This window comes from Schistocerca serialis, chromosome 6 (genome assembly GCF_023864345.2).
Source record: "Schistocerca serialis cubense isolate TAMUIC-IGC-003099 chromosome 6, iqSchSeri2.2, whole genome shotgun sequence".
Lineage (NCBI taxonomy): Eukaryota > Metazoa > Arthropoda > Insecta > Orthoptera > Acrididae > Schistocerca > Schistocerca serialis.
Window position 1 is genome coordinate 605,368,211 of NC_064643.1, and position 14,687 is coordinate 605,382,897.

The window sequence follows — 14,687 nt, forward strand, 5'->3', positions numbered from 1 at the left end:
CTCGTATTGAATAAACAAGTCTTGGGATACGACAATTACTTCTCGTGATCACTAAACCAGCCCTGCGATACGACAATTCCTTCTCATGTTCAATAAACCAGTCCTGGGATACGACAATTACTCCTCGTCCTCAATAAACCACTCCTGGGATAGGACAATTACTTCTCGTGTTCAGTAAACCAGTCCTTGGATCAACAATTATTTCTTGTGTTCAGTAAACCAATCCTGCGATGCGACAATTACCTCTCGTGTTCACAAAACCAATCCTGTGATACAACAATTACTTCTTGTGTTCAATAAACCAGTTCTGGGATGCGACAATTACCTCTCGTATTCCATAAAGCCGGCCGCGGTGGCCTTGCGGTTCTAGGCGCTACAGTCTGGAACCGCGTGACCGCTACGGTCGCAGGTTCCAATCCTGCCTCGGGCATGGATTTTTGTGATGTCCTTACGTTAGTTAGGTTTAAGTAGTTCCAAGTTCTAGGGGACAAATGACCTCAGAAGTTACGTCCCATAGTGCTCAGAGCAATATGAACCTTTTTTTTTTTTGTTTTGTTTCATAAACCAGTTTGGGATGCGACTATTACTTCTTGTGATCAATAGACCAGTCCTGGAATACGGCAATTACTTCTCGTGTTCAGTAAACCAATCCTGCGATACGACAATTACTTATCCAGTTCACGAAACCAATCCTGCGCTACCGCAATAACTTCTCGTGTTCAATAATCCAGTCCTGAGATACGACAATTACTTTTCGTGTTCAGTAAACCAGTCCTGCTATATGACAATTACTTCTCGTATTTGCGAAACCAATCCTGCGATACAACAATTACTTCTCGTGTTCACGAAACTAGTCCTGAACGATGCGAGCCTTCGCCTTGGAACACAGCATGGCCATTGGGGAACAAATATTGCACTGTAGGATGGACCTCATCAGCCAAAATGGCCACATAATCCTTGGCAGCAATGCAGCGAAACCATGGTCTCCTTGGTACACCATGTAACACTGTAATCGATATTCCTTATAATGGTCTTTTCTAAGTTCCTTTTCTGTTTTTACTTAATGTGACTTCTGTGTAATAATGCTCTTTGATGTAACATCCATGTGAATGTTTTATTCATTGTTGTTGTTGTTTTGGTCTTCAGTCCTGAGACTGGTTTGATGCAGCTCTCCATGCTACTCTATCCTGTGCAAGCATTTTCATCTCCCAGTACCTACTGCAACCTACATCCTTCTGAATCTGCTTAGTGTATTCATCTCTTGGTCTCCCTCTACGATTTTTACCCTCCACGCTGCCCTCCAATACTAAATTTGTGATCCCTTGATGCCTCAGAACATGTCCTACCAACCGATCCCTTCTTCTGGTCTCGTTGTGCCACAAACTTCTCTTCTCCCCAATCCTATTCAATACTTCCTCATTAGTTATGTGATCTACCCATCTAATCTTCAGCATTCTTCTGTAGCACCACATTTCGAAAGCTTCTATTCTCTTCTTGTCCAAACTATTTATCGTCCATGTTTCACTTCCATACATGGCTACACTCCATACGAATACTTTCAGAAATGACTTCCTGACACTTAAATCAATACTGGATGTTAACAAATTTCTCTTCTTCAGAAACGCTTTCCTTGCCATTGCCAGCCTACATTTTATATCCTCTCTACTTCGACCATCATCAGTTATTTTGCTCCCCAAATAGCAAAACTCCTTTACTACTTTAAGTGCCTCATTTCCTAATCTAACTCCCTCAGCATCACCCGACTTAATTAGACTACATTCCATTATCCTTGTTTTGCTTTTGTTGATGTTCATTTTATATCCTCCTTTGAAGACACTGTCCATTCCATTCAACTGCTCTTCCAAGTCCTTTGCTGTCTCTGACAGAATTACAATGTCATCGGCGAACCTCAACGTTTTTATTTCTTCTCCATGAATTTTAATACCTACTCCGAGCCGGCCGCGGTGGTCTAGCGGTTCTGGCGCTGCAGTCCGGAACCGCGGGACTGCTACGGTCGCAGGTTCGAATCCTGCCTCGGGCATGGGTGTGTGTGATGACCTTAGGTTAGTTAGGCTTAAGTAGTTCTAAGTTCTAGGGGACTTATGACCTAAGAAGTTGAGTCCCATAGTGCTCAGAGCCATTTGAACCATTTTTGAACCTACTCCGAATTTTTCTTTTGTTTCCTTTACTGCTTGCTCAATATACAGATTGAACAACATCGGGGAGAGGCTACAACCCTATCTTACTCCATTCCCAACCACTGCTTCCCTTTCATGTCCCTCGACTCTTATAACTGCCATCTGGTTTCTGTACAAATTGTAAATAGCCTTTCGCTCCCTGTATTTTACCCCTGCCACCTTAAGAGTGAAAGAGAGTATTCCAGTCAACATTGTCAAAAGCTTTCTCTAAGTCTAAAAATGCTAGGAACGTAGGTTTGCCTTTCCTTAATCTTTCTTCTAAGATAAGTCGTAAGGTCAGTATTGCCTCACGTGTTCCAGTGTTTCGACGGAATCCAAACTGACCTTCCCCGAGGTTGGCTTCTACTAGTTTTTCCATTCGTCTGTAAAGAATTCGTGTTAGTATTTTGCAGCTGTGACTTATTAAACTGATAGTTCGGTAATTTTCACATCTGTCAACACCTGCTTTCTTTGGGATTGGAATTATTATATTCTTCTTGAAGTCTGAGGGTATTTCGCCTGTTTCATACATCTTGCTCACCAGATGGTAGAGTTTTGTCAGGACTGGCTCTCCCAAGGCCGTCAGTAGTTCCAATGGAATGTTGTCTACTCCGGGGGCCTTGTTTCGACTCAGGTCTTTCAGTGCTCTGTCAAACTCTTCACGCAGTATCTTATCTCCCATTTCATCTTCATCTACATCCTCTTCCATTTCCATAATATTGTCCTCAAGTACATCGCCCTTGTATAGACCCTCTATATACTCCTTCCACCTTTCTGCTTTCCCTTCTTTGCTTAGAACTGGGTTTCCATCTGAGCTCTTGATATTCATACAAGTCGTTCTCTTATCTCCAAAGGTCTCTTTAATTTTCCTGTAGGAAGTATCTATCTTACCCCTTATTTTTATTTTATTCATTATTTTTGATAATTTATTTAATTGTAATTAATCTATTGATGTAATTTCAAAAGTAATGTGCTATAATAGAATGTAAAAGTTAAAACTTTAATTGTAATCCTGGTTCATACATAGGGAATGTAGGTTTTTAACGATGTAAAACTTGGAAGGAAATATCTCCGCAACGGAACTGGATAGGCGGGGATAGTAAACGTGGATCTGGCGGTAGGACTGCAAAGCTCCTGCATGGCACGAGTCCGTCGGTGGATAGCAGGCAAAGGGTGCGCATCTTGTGAAGTGAAACAGGCCAGAAGAACTGCGGGAATGTACAATACAGCCTCGGATGCGGAAGTAATGCGGCTTACTTTTCATGACACACTTTGGTTAGCTCTGTAACAGGCTATGAAAATCTGACGCTAACAAGAGGATTTTCAGAGCTTATTACAGAGGAAGAGCCGTGGATACTTTTGCCGCCTTTTTCGTATAGCACAGGAGATTGACCTTAATCTCTAATTATCAGTAAAGAACTGCATAACTGCTTGATCCAGTTATGTGGTTTCTTTTTCATTAATAACTTTGTGTTCTGTAAACTTTGTGTTGAGCCACCGTATTTTGTTCTTAGTCATTTACCTAAACAGGGTCTTATCCCAAAATAGCTGATTGAGACACCAACCAGGGACACGAAAAAGGACGGAAAATGTAAGTACAGAAATGTACATAACCTCTAACCTCGAAACAGCTCCCCACAAATACGCAATAATTTTCTTCATGGCTAGTTTGCAGATGACATGCTGTCAAAAAAACGACGAAAATGAGCACTAAAATCGATGTTTAATAATACAGGTCAATTATCGATTTTTTTTAAGGTGAGTGTCCAAACGAAACGAAGCAAATTTCAAATATTGTATTTCTTAGGCCTACAGTAGTTAAATTATTACAAATGTGATATTGTACTTTACCGAAAATAAAAGTTAACCAACTGAAGATGACACATTGGTGTGGAAACATGTCTGAGGAAATATAAAAATAAACTAGTTGTATTTGCATAATGCTGATTTCCGGAATAACCCAGTTCTTATCCCAATTGCTACGATGAATCCGAGTATCCCATCTTACTGAACTGAAAAGCAGTTCTCTGTCTTAACGAAAGTTAATAAACCTTGTGGAGTCGTAAAGTACATAATTATTTAGTGCGCATGAGTTTTGGAATACTCCTCGCAGTTTTCATAAATGCACAGTTAAACTTCAGCAACGTACTGTTACTAAGAGAATATTTAAAGTATTCAGTTCAAAGAAGTTTCTTACTGAAATAGTAGTGATTACGATTTCATGTCTTATTTAGTTAACAGTGTTTTCTGTATTATGTTGTCATTAAAGTGTTCAGCCTCGGTGTGAGTCTACCGAAAGACTAGTTTAACCCCATGCTAATAGTTTAACCAGATATGACTTTCATACTACGATAACAGAATAAGCAACTGGATACAAACATTCAGTCTGTACTAGATCCAGGTATCACATGTTCCACTTCAGATAAATAATATAAGGAAGTGAATGTTCCTTGAGAATGCAAGTAATGATCAGTACAAAAGATACAATTACTTCTCAACTGTTTCAATAGTAGTAATTTCCTATAATTAAACTGATGAAAGAACCTATTTTCCAAATCAGTAGTGCTCCGCCATTACTTATCATTTACCTATAATTGTCATTATCTTCCTAGTGTAATGTAAAGGCCGCGTGGGATTAGACGAGCGGTCTAGGGCGTCCTTAGGATAATTTAGGTTAAGTAGTGTATACGCTTAGGGGCTGATGACTTTAGCAGTTAAGTCCCATAAGATTTTGTAATGTAAAGATACTAAGTGTTATTGAGAGCCATTTGTGGCCTAAACGTATTAATACTTCTCCTGTGTAGTTCATGTCAAATCACTGGTACATTACTTGCTAAATTGTGCTACTATCTTGTATCTTATCAACAAAACAGAAGTTCAGTATCAAGTGAAGGCAACCCCAATTGTTAACTTCCTTTATGAACCATGCTAGCACTGAGTACAACTTTGCCTAATAAGGCCGGCGACCGTTTCCTGTTACGTAATTACAGTTTACTTGATAGTAATAGCACCTTGGTTCGATTCCCGTTTATCTTGCCACTGCTTTCTTTCAATAGAAATCATTAGGTGAACAAAAGTAGTCCGACTCCTTACTATTACACACCGGCACGGTCACAAAATAAAAACCCTTTCACGGGAATAACGTTGTCGGCGTATCATTAATTTAATAGTAGCCGGTAGTGTCGTAATGGTTGCCCAAATCAGCACCGAATCCCCGCCATGTTTCACTCTTGGCAGCAGTCACTCTTCATCGTAGGCTTAACATGGCGGACGCCAGACGTACACTCGGCCAGAAGTTGGAACCGGTGTGAAACGAGACTCGTCCGACCGAATGAAATTCTTCCACTGCTTCAAAGTCCACCTTTTATGGCTTCGGCACCACGTTTTTCTGTTCCGGCCATTTGCGTCACGGATGTGTGGTTTTGGAATTCCAGCGCCCCCTACAGTTCCCAGCTTGTGGGGTTCACCTCGTGTTGTTTTGTTGCTGAGATGGATCGCGAGTGCGGCATTTAGTTCTGTAGTGACTTTTGCAGCTGTCGTCCTGTTATTTTTCGTCATGATCCTCTTCAATGACCGTGTGTGTGACGATGGCACAGCACACGCTTTCGTCTGCGTTGTGAATTAGTGATTGTTTTTTTTTCGTATTCCGTTTATGCGGTATACGGGGTGGTCCACTGATAGTGACCGGGCCAAATATCTCACGAAATAAGCATCAAACGAAAAAACGACAAAGAACAAAACTCGTCGAGTTGAAGGGGAAACCAGATGGCGCTATGGTTGGCCCGCCAGATGGCGCTGCCATAGGTCAAACGGATACCAATTGCGTTTTTTTAAAATAAGAACCCCCATTTTTATTACATAGTTGTAAACTCCGTAAAGAAATATGAATGTTTTAGTTGGATCACTTTTTTCGCTTTGTGATAGATGGCGCTGAAATAGTCACAAACGTATAAGTACGTGGTACCACGTAACATTCCACCAGTGCGGACGGTATTTGCTTCGTGATATATTACCCGTGTTAAAATGGACCGTTTTTCCAATTGCGGAAAAGGTCGATATCGTGTTGATGTATGGATATTGTGATCAAAATGTCCAACGGACGTGTGCTATGTATGCTGCTCGGTATCCTGGATGACATCATCCAAGTGTCCGGACCGTTCACAGGATAGTTACGTTATTTAAGGGAACAGGAAGTCTTCAGCCACATGTGAAACGCCAACCACGACCTGCAACAAATGATGATGCCCAAGTAGGTGTTTTAGCTGCTGTCGCGGCTGATCAGCACATCAGTAGCAGACAAATTGCGAAGAATCGGGACTCTCAAAAACGTCGGTGTTGAGAATGCTATATCAACATCGATTGCACCCGTACAATATTTGTATGCACCAGGAATTGCATGGCGACGACTTTGAACGTCGTGTACAGTTCTGCTACTGGGCACAAGAGAAATTACGGGACGATGACAAATTTTTTGCACGCGTTCTATTTAGCGACGAAGCGTCATTCACCAACAGCGGTAACGTAAACCGGCCTAATATGCACTATTGGGCATTGGAAAATTCACGATGGCTGCGACAAGTGGAACATCAGCGACCTTGGCGGGTTAATGTATGGTGCGGCATTATGGGAGGAAGGATAATTGGCCCCCATTTTATCGATGGTAATGTAAATGGTGCAATTTATGCTGATTTCCTACGTAATGTTCTACTGATGTTAGTACAAGATGTTTCACTGCATAAAAGAATGGCGATGTACTTCCAACATGATGGAATTCCGGCACATAGCTCGCGTGCGGTTGAAGCGGTTGTTGTTGTTGTTGTGGTCTTCAGTCCTGAGACTGGTTTGATGCAGCTCCCCATGCTACTCTATCCTGTGCAAGCTTCTTCATCTGCCAGTACCTACTGCAACCTACATCCTTCTGAATCTGCTTAGTGTATTGATCTCTTGGTCTCCCTCTACGATTTTTACCCTCCACGCTGCCCTCCAATGCTAAATTTGTGATCCCTTGATGCCTCAAAACATGTCCTACTAACCGATCCCTTCTTCTAGTCAACTTGTGCCACAAACTTCTCTTCTCCCCAATCCTATTCAATACCTCCTCATTAGTTACGTGATCTACCCACCTTATCTTCAGCATTCTTCTGTAGCACCACATTTCGAAAGCTTCTATTCTCTTCTTGTCCAAACTGGTTATCGTCCATGTTTCACTTCCATACATGGCTACACTCCATACAAATACTTTCAGAAACGACTTCCTGACCCTTAAATCTATACTCGATGTTAACAAATTTCTCTTCTTCAGAAACGATTTCCTTGCCATTGCCAGTCTACATTTTATATCCTCTCTACTTCGACCATCATCAGTTATTTTACTCCCTAAATAGCAAAACTCCTTTACTACTTTAAGTGTCTCATTTCCTAATCTAATCCTCTCAGCATCACCCGATTTAATTTGACTACATTCCATTATCCCCGTTTTGCTTTTGTTGATGTTCATCTTATATCCTCCTTTCAAGACACTGTCCATTCCGTTCAACTGCTCTTCCAAATCCTTTGCTGTCTCTGACAGAATTACAATGTCATCGGCGAACCTCAAAGTTTTTATTTCTTCTCCATGAATTTTAATACCTACTCCGAATTTTTCTTTTGTTTCCTTTACTGCTTGCTTAATATACAGATTGAATAACATCGGGGAGAGGCTACAACCCTGTCTCACTCCTTTCCCAACCACTGCTTCCCTTTCATGCCCCTCGACTCTTATAACTGCCATCTGGTTTCTGTACAAATTGTAAATAGCCTTTCGCTCCCTGTAGTTTACCCCTGCCACCTTCAGAATTTGAAAGAGAGTATTCCAGTTAACGTTGTCAAAACCTTTCTCTAAGTCTAAAAATGCTAGAAACGTAGGTTTGCCTTTTCTTAATCTTTCTTCTAAGATAAGTCGTAAGGTTAGTATTGCCTCACGTGTTCCAACATTTCTACGGAATCCAAACTGATCTTCCCCGAGGTCCGCTTCTACCAGTTTTTCCATTCGTCTGTAAAGAATTCGCGTTAGTATTTTGCAGTTGTGACTTATTAAACTGATAGTTCGGTAATTTTCACATCTGTCAACACCTACTTTCTTTGGGATTGGAATTATTATATTCTTCTTGAAGTCTGTGGGTATTTCGCCTGCCTCATACATCTTGCTCACCAGATGGTAGAGTTTTGTCATGACTGGCTCTCCCAAGGCCATCAGTAGTTCTAATGGAATGTTGTCTACACCCGGGGCCTTGTTTCGACTCAGGTCTTTCAGTGCTCTGTCAAACTCTTCACGCAGTATCTTATCTCCCATTTCATCTTCATATACATCCTCTTCCATTTCCATAATATTGTCCTCAAGTACATCGCCCTTGTATAAACCCTCTATATACTCCTTCCACCTTTCTGCCTTCCCTTCTTTGCTTAGAACTGGGTTGCCATCTGAGCTCTTGATATTCATACAAGTGGTTCTCTTCTCTCCAAAGGTCTCTTTAATTTTCCTGTAGGCAGTATCTATCTTACCCCTAGTGAGACAAGCCTCTACATCCTTACATTTATCCTCCAGCCATCCCTGCTTAGCCATTTTGCACTTCCTGTCGATCTCATTTTTGAGACGTTTGTATTCCTTTTTGCCTGCTTCATTTACTATATTTTTATATTTTCTCCTTTCATCAATTAAATTCAATATTTCTTCTGTTACCCAAGGATTTCTATTAGCCCTCGTCTTTTTACCTACTTGATCCTCTGCTGCCTTCACTACTTCATCCCTCAGAGCTACCCATTCTTCTTCTACTGTATTTCTTTCCCCCATTCCTGTCAATTGTTCCCTTATGCTCTCCCTGAAACTCTGTACCACCTCTGGTTCTTTCAGTTTATCCAGGTCCCATCTCCTTAAATTCCCGCCTTTTTGCAGTTTCTTCAGTTTCAATCTGCAGTTCATAACCAATAGATTGTGGTCAGAATCCACATCTGCCCCTGGAAATGTCTTACAGTTTAAAACCTGGTTCCTAAATCTCTGTCTTACCATTATGTAATCTATCTGATACCTTTTAGTATCTCCAGGATTCTTCCAGGTATGCAACCTTCTTTCATGATTCTTGAACCAAGTGTTAGCTATGATTAAGTTATGCTCTGTGCAAAATTCTACAAGGCGGCTTCCTCTTTCATTTCTTCCCCCCAATCCATATTCACCTACTATGATTCCTTCTCTCCCTTTTCCTACTGACGAATTCCAGTCACCCATGACTATTAAATTTTCGTCTCCCTTCACAATCTGAATAATTTCTTTTATTTCATCATACATTGCTTCAATTTCTTCTTCTACTGCAGAGCCAGTTGGCATATAAACTTGTACTACTGTAGTCGGTGTGGGCTTCGTATCTATCTTGGCCACAATAATGCGTTCACTATGCTGTTTGTAGTAGCTAACCCGCACTCGTATTTTTTTATTCATTATTAAACCTACTCCTGCATTACCCCTATTTGATTTTGTATTTATAACCCTGTAATCACCTGACCAAAAGTCTTGCTCCTCCTGCCACCGAACTTCACTAATTCCCACTATATCTAACTTTAACCTATCCACTTCCCTTTTTAAATTTTCTAACCTACCTGCCCGATTAAGGGATCTGACATTCCACGCTCCGATCCGTAGAATGCCAGTTTTCTTTCTCCTGATAACGACATCCTCTTGAGTAGTCCCCGCCCGGAGATCCGAATGGGGGACTATTTTACCTCCGGAATGTTTTACCCAAGAGGACGCCATCATCATTTAATCATACAGTAAAGCTGCATGTAAAGCTGCATGTCCTCGGGAAAAGCGGTATTGAATAGTATATTTTATGACAGGTGGATTGGTCGTCGAAGCACCATACCATGCCCCGCACGTTCACCGGATCTGACGTCCCCGGATTTCTTTCTGTGGGGAAAGTTGAAGGGTATTTGCTATCGTGATCCACCGACAACGCCTTACAACATGCGTCAGCGCATTGTCAATGGACGTGCGAACATTACGGAAGGCGAACTACTCACTGTTGAGAGGAATGTCGTTACACGTATTTCCAAATGCACTGAGGTTGACAGACATCATTTTGAGCATTTATTACATTAATGTGGTATTTACAGGTAATCACGCTTTAAAAGCATGCGTTCTCAGAAATGGTAAGTTCACAAAGGTACATGCATCACATTGGAACAACCGAAATAAAATGTTCAAACGTACCTACGTTCTGTATTTTAATTTAAAAAACCTACCTGTTACCAACTGCTCGTATAAAATTGTGAGCCATATGTTTGTGACTATTACAGCGCCATCTATCACAAAGCGAAGAAAGTGGTCCAACTAAAACATTCATATTTCTTTACGTACGACACGAATATCTAATAAAAATGGGGGTTCCTATTTTTTAAAAAAAAGCAGTTGATATCCGTTTGACCTATAGCAGCGCCATCTGGTTTCCCCCTTCAAGCTAGACAAGTTTCGTTCTTTGTAGTTTTTTCGTTTGACGCTTATTTCGTGAGATATTTGGCCCGGTCACGGTGAATGGACCACCCTGTATATCTGCGATATGGTATCTCTTGAAACCTCAAACACTTCGGCTCCCTTTGTTATGGAAGCAAAACACTCACCATACTGGTGGAATTTAGAAATAAGTTATTACTAAGAAAAATGACAAGTTTTCGCTTTTGGACAAAGCAAAACAAGCAATTCTTTAGTTCCTTGGATCATTATTATCAAACATGTAGTTGTGGAATGTCAAAATAGCATAAGATGCAAACCGCAAAATATGTGAACTACGTAATATTGCACATAAAAATACGTATGCAGTATAATAAGACTCTACTACACAAACACGAACTCACAACACAGATAGGAAGTGCCCTTCGGAGAGACGAGACGCGAGGTCACCATCCTTCCGAGGCTCCTCTCCCGCTTGTGGCGCGGACAGATGGAGGAAGTAATTGTAGTAACAAAGAGTCTCGTCATACTTCACACAAATCATGTATAGCTAATCTCACGACATACATATTTACAACAGCGACCGTAGTAGAAGAGAACCTGCTAATTCAGGTGAGACAGGCTCGAAAGCCTTACCGAACCTCTCCCACTTGAAATAGCGAGGTAAAGGGACCTCTTTTACCATCGAAGTGTTTCCTTTCGTCTAGTATTTTTTGTTAAGAATAGGATAAAAATTTGTCTTTCTTTTCCTAAGTGTATGTTGTGTATCACACGTTTTTAAATTAACACTCTAATTATGTAAAAGACGAGAAAAACAACAGCACTGAGAGAAGCTGTAGAAAAAGAGGAAGGGTGTGTGTCTGCAGCTTGTTACTAGTTTTCAATAGGAAACGATTCACCATGGTTACCAAGGAGGTGGGTCACTCTGTAATGTTAACAAATAAATTAATTAAGTTAGATGGTAGTAAAACACTGTTTGTTATGTTACCTCTTGATGTGTCTTTTAATGCAAATACTGTGAAAGTTATCAGTTAATTGGAGTGTTGTCACTTTAAATATCTTTGTACGCTGAACATATGAGCGACACAGTCCCCCGTTTCCAGAGGTTGCATTATTGGGTAGAGCACGGGCAACAGCCGAGTAGAACCGCAGTGTTGGGCAGCTGTTGAGTCGCGGAGAGAGGGTGTTGTATCACGGCAGAATGAGCAGCCGGTATAGTGGATGTGCCGCACAGAGATTTCTGTCGGAGCTGTTCCGTGATGGGTAACCTGAGGAAGAAGAATGATTTTTAAGATGTCTATATAAAGACAAGGTAATATATTCTGAGTGTGTTAGCTGCAAGCGCGAGTTCAGCAATTATTGCTGTGCAAAGCTTTCATTGTGTATGATAATATCTATATGTTTTTAATCAGAGAGAGCTACCAACTATGTGTTCAGTATTCTAATTATCCTCTCTCCATTTAAATTAATTAGCATTAGGAATCCAAGAAAACAAATTTTGTAACAGAAATATTTTGTAGAAGCAGAAATTATGGTGTTACGTTAATTTGGGGAAAGACAATGCTGATTGTCATTATTAATTTGAGTTTGCTTTTGTGTCACTGGAAGGATTAAATATAATCTCGAAGTACTTCGTTTTGTCGTTTTGAATATTTCACGAAGAATACCCGACTGTTGAAAGAAAAATGTATTCGGTAAAATTTGCACTGTCACACCTTGCACTTTTACTTGATCAAAAAGTAATAATTCTGAAAAGAGAACTAAAAATTAATTTACAAAAACAATAGTTTAAAAGAAATCAAAACAAGAAGGCGAATTAACCTGCATCATTTATTTCAGTCATCATTCTTGCAATGCAGCCAGAGTCGAGACAATTTATCCGTTGCGAGGTTAAGAATTTGTTGTAGAGAATAAATGAGCGTTTTGACAGAATATTAGGAACAGTTTTCAGTTAGTGTAATTTCGTGCAAATTCTACAGGAGCATTTTTTGTAAAAGGTCCACTTAAATTACGCAACAGTTAGCCATTCTGAGTATTCTTGTGAATCATTCTTTATATGCAGTCAAATTTACAGACAGTCAGATGAATTTCTGGTTAATTAGAATAACGTTCCTAAAACATAATTTGCTATCTAAATTCACGTTTAAAAGTAGGGTAACTAAGCCGATTCTGGAGCAGAACCTGTAATCGGTATTTAGAAGTCAGACAGTTTTCAGATTATTAGCGAAATATTCAGCTACATACAGTTTCAGCATACAACTTTCAACATATGCACGTATAACTTTCGCTTGTTCTAACCTCGATAGACTGGTAAATTTCCACGACACTTTTATTGCACCTTCAAGGTTGGTAAACTTGATTATTCCAAGGATCGTGTAAATAATTTCAACAATATACGTTGAACGGTTCACTGTTGACAGCCATCTGAACTGTATCGACTGCAAATCAAAATGGTAAAAACCAAGTTTTGTGCTGATATCAAATATTTTCATTTGAAGGATTGGATTGCTGCTCAAATCGAAACAGAACTGGATGAAGTTCACGCGGATCCTCCACCATCACCGAAGATTATTTACTTCTCGATTATTGTATTTAAACGTGGTTGGAGAAGATCCGAAGATGAAGCATGCGCCAGCCGTCCAGTTGAGGTCACCACAAAGAAAACCCATTGACAAAATCCGTGGTATGGTGATGCAAGACCAACGAATTAAAATTCGTGAGACTGTAGGCATCTCAACTGCGAGAGTGCATAATTCCCTGTATAGAGCACTGATACGAAGAAGCTATGTACGAGGTGGGTGCTGCTATTACTTACAGACGTCTCAACACAATGTATGGCGATGTTTAATCACAGTCCGCAAGACGTTTTGCACCAATCTGTGACTGTAGATGAAACCTGGATTAATGATTACACACCAGAACCAAAACGGCAATCAGAACAATGGACAAAGGCTGGTGAAAGAGCACCGAAGAAGGCAAAGAATTATTATCAGCTTGTAAGGTGATGGCCACTGTTTTTCGGGATTCACAACAAATAACCCTCTTAGATTACTTGGAAAAAGGCAGGACCATAACTGGACCCTGTTATTCTCCATTCTTGGACCGTGTGGAACCTGCGTTGGCTGCAAAAAGTAGCACGGCTGGCACGCAGAAAAGTGCTCTTATACCAGGATAATGCGCCATCACACTCATCGCCGATAACACTGGCGAAAGTGTATGAATTGGTCTTCGAATTGTGACTTCATTTTTAGCAGAGCTTGGTGTTGTGGCTAGATGGTAGTTTTTTTGCGTATACCTTGCACTCACGCCGCGCAAGTCAAATGTCATGTAATTGCTCGAACAAGCTCGATTCTGTATCGAACGCTGCACCTTATCGGGAAATCTCGATCCCGTTCGAACGCGAATATCGTTGGCCCAGCCCTACCGAAAAGTCTGAAAGGCAGATTTTGGTTCAAATGGCTCTGAGCACTATGGGACTTAACATCTATGGTCATCAGTCCCCTAGAACTTAGAACTACTTAAACCTAACTAACCTAAGGTCATTACACAACACCCAGTCATCACGAGGCAGAGAAAGACAGATTTTGTCCGTAGAACATGTCGCGATAATTCCCTATCAGGATATCTTTAGGAAATAAATTAAAACTAGTCAGAATTAGGCGAAAGACGGAATACATACGTCAATTTAAAGACGAAAGTCTCTATTAGTTTAGTATCCAAAAACCCAAAACTTAATTTCCCTCATTTTATGGGTTAGGGTTACCTTAAAAAGTAGTTACGACTAGTCCAGTCTGCGAAAGAAGTCACATTACAGTGCTTTTCGTTTCTGCAAAGTAAATGAGACCATCTACTCGCTAAATTTTGTGGGTCTATGTGCCTCAGTACAAAGTGCTAAAGAAACCACGTAATGTAAACTTGCGCCTTGCAGCTATGCAGCTGTCGCCTGCGGCGTGCGGACTACTTTGAGCTCTCCACGGCCCTGGTGCAACAGGCGTTCTGGGTCACGGGGCGTAGCTCTGTTCTCGGGAACCGCC